Raw genomic sequence first — 3,489 nt, 5'->3', positions numbered from 1 at the left:
TGGACCGCCAGACAAAGCCGCGGACCATGAACCATCCAGCCTGCTCTGAGGGGACATAGTCAGAGGGGGCGTCCGCCTTCAAGAGCCCTCCTTCCCACGAGGACTCCAGATTTGCCCCCCTGACAGCCATCACCTCCAGAGAACCAGGGACCGCCGAGGGAGGGTCTGGTCAAAGCTCACGTACCCCAGGACAGCTTCTCCGGCTTGGGCACAGACCGCCAGACAAAGCCGCGGACCATGAACCATCCAGCCGGCTCTGAGGGGACATGGTCAGAAGGGGCGTCCGCCTTCTAGAGCCCAAACTCGGCCACGGACTCCAGATTTGCCCCCCTGAATGCCATCACCCTTCAGAAGACCAGGGACCACCGAGGGAGGGTCTGGTCAGGCTCAGGTACCCCAGGATCGCCTCTCTCACTTGGGACGCACGACCAGCAAAAGTCCCTCCTGGAGCCGTGGAAGTTCAGTCTCGGCCGTATTTTGCAACTTCCACGACAAGAGGGACCACCTTCTAAGTCGCCTACCCGAGCCAGAGAACCATAGGAACAACCGCCATACATCGGGGTAGAGAGAGCCCACTCTCTCCTATATTCTCCCGCAGGTGCGCATTACTATGTATTTGCATTGCGGGACAATGTACTTCAATGAGCGGGACAAAGTCGGAAATGTATCCGACCTCCTGGAACTGTGCGGCTGCTACAGCAGTCAGAAATTCCCCATTCCGGTTCTTTTTCACTTGGATTTTTTTTTTTGCAATTTTTTGCCTAAAACGTATTCCTCCAACATGTACTAGCTCATGACACTTGAAATTTTTGAGCCAATTGATAATAACAGCTTTTTAGAGCTCAAAAACAAAAAAAATTTGAGCGAACAAAAAATGTTCGAAAATGACCTCAGCTCCTGGAACTGTTTTCGGTACACCTCCAGAGAGGCTCCCCTGCCTGGAAGTCTGTCACTGCTCAGCTCGAAATTTTTCTAAGTCCCAAAATTCGGTTTTTCATCCAAAATTCAACTTTCTGCCCAGGATCCACAAACTTTAAACCCAGTTGGGGGACCCTCCCTGGGGGCCCTACAACATACTGAAGCCCCCCTGTGGTGGAAGTAGGGGAATTTACTTATTTTTACACAAAATCACAAAATTCCATTTTTTGTTCGCAAAACACTTTTTTGTCCTCAAGAAACTTTTTTGTCCTCAAAACACTTTTTTGTCCTCGAGAAACTTTTTTGTCCTCAAGAAACTTTTTTGTCCTCAAAACACTTTTTTGTCCTCAAAACTCAATTTCTTCCATAATTCGACTTTCCCCCAAAAAACCACACATTCTACCCTCATGGGAGGCACTCTCCCTCGGGTCCCCACATCATATTGACGCCCCAGAGCGGTGGGAGAAGGGGAAATCTGATTTTTGCACAAAAATCCAAAAATCGCTCTAAGTCCAAAAATCCTGAAAATTTTTCTAAGTCCCAACGGTACTTTCTGAAAAGTGTACCCAGGCCCCTGGAAGCCTCCTAGGTACACCTCCTGAGACTCCCCCCTTCCTGGAAGTCTGACACATCTCGAAATTTTTCTAAGTCCCAAAAACTGGTTTTTGCTCCATAATTCGACTTTCCCCCCAAAAGCCACACATTCTACCCTCATGGGAGGCACTCTCCCTCGGGTCCCCACATCATATTGACGCCCCAGAGCGGTGGGAGAAGGGGAAATTCGATTTTTGATCAAAAATCCAAAAATCGCTCTAAGTCCAAAAATCCTGAAAATTTTTCTAAGTCCCAACGGTACTTTCTGAAAAGTGTACCCAGGCCCCTGGAAGCCTCCTAGGTACACCTCCCGAGGCGCCCCCTTCCTGGAAGTCTGTCACATCTCGAAATTTTTCTAAGTCCCAAAAAATGGTTTTTGCTCCATAATTCGACTTTCCCCCCAAAAGTCACACATTCTACCCTCATGGGAGGCACTCTCCCTCGGGTCCCCACTTCATATTGACGCCCCAGAGCGGTGGGAGAAGGGAAAATTCGATTTTTGCACAAAAATCCAAAAATCGCTCTAAGTCCAAAAATCTTGAAAATTTTTCTAAGTCCCAACGGTACTTTCTGAAAAGTGTACCCAGGCCCCTGGAAGCCTCCTAGGTACACCTCCCGAGGCGCCCCCTTCCTGGAAGTCTGACACATCTCGGAATTTTTTCTAAGTCCCCAAAAATGGTTTTTGCTCCATAATTCGACTTTCCCCCCAAAAGTCACACATTCTACCCTCATGGGAGGCACTCTCCCTCGGGTCCCCACTTCATATTGACGCCCCAGAGCGGTGGGAGAAGGGAAAATTCGATTTTTGCACAAAAATCCAAAAATCGCTCTAAGTCCAAAAATCTTGAAAATTTTTCTAAGTCCCAACGGTACTTTCTGAAAAGTGTACCCAGGCCCCTGGAAGCCTCCTAGGTACACCTCCCGAGGCGCCCCCTTCCTGGAAGTCTGACACATCTCGGAATTTTTTCTAAGTCCCCAAAAATGGTTTTTGCTCCATAATTCGACTTTCCCCCCAAAAGTCACACATTCTACCCTCATGGGAGGCACTCTCCCTCGGGTCCCCACTTCATATTGACGCCCCAGAGCGGTGGGAGAAGGGAAAATTCGATATTTGCACAAAAATCCAAAAATCGCTCTAAGTCCAAAAATCTTGAAAATTTTTCTAAGTCCCAACGGTACTTTCTGAAAAGTGTACCCAGGCCCCTGGAAGCCTCCTAGGTACACCTCCCGAGGCGCCCCCTTCCTGGAAGTCTGACACATCTCGGAATTTTTTCTAAGTCCCCAAAAATGGTTTTTGCTCCATAATTCGACTTTCCCCCCAAAAGTCACACATTCTACCCTCATGGGAGGCACTCTCCCTCGGGTCCCCACTTCATATTGACGCCCCAGAGCGGTGGGAGAAGGGAAAATTCGATTTTTGCACAAAAATCCAAAAATCGCTCTAAGTCCAAAAATCTTGAAAATTTTTCTAAGTCCCAACGGTACTTTCTGAAAAGTGTACCCAGGCCCCTGGAAGCCTCCTAGGTACACCTCCCGAGGCGCCCCCTTCCTGGAAGTCTGACACATCTCGGAATTTTTTCTAAGTCCCCAAAAATGGTTTTTGCTCCATAATTCGACTTTCCCCCCAAAAGTCACACATTCTACCCTCATGGGAGGCACTCTCCCTCGGGTCCCCACTTCATATTGACGCCCCAGAGCGGTGGGAGAAGGGAAAATTCGATTTTTGCACAAAAATCCAAAAATCGCTCTAAGTCCAAAAATCTTGAAAATTTTTCTAAGTCCCAACGGTACTTTCTGAAAAGTGTACCCAGGCCCCTGGAAGCCTCCTAGGTACACCTCCCGAGGCGCCCCCTTCCTGGAAGTCTGTCACATCTCGAAATTTTTCTAAGTCCCAAAAAATGGTTTTTGCTCCATAATTCGACTTTCCCCCCAAAAGTCACACATTCTACCCTCATGGGAGGCACTCTCCCTCGGGTC

Source organism: Dendrobates tinctorius, unplaced genomic scaffold (genome assembly GCF_039654945.1).
Source record: "Dendrobates tinctorius isolate UK_male_01 unplaced genomic scaffold, ASM3965494v1 ptg000719l, whole genome shotgun sequence".
In the NCBI taxonomy this organism is placed as follows: Eukaryota; Metazoa; Chordata; class Amphibia; order Anura; family Dendrobatidae; genus Dendrobates; species Dendrobates tinctorius.
This window is presented reverse-complemented; position numbering follows the sequence as displayed.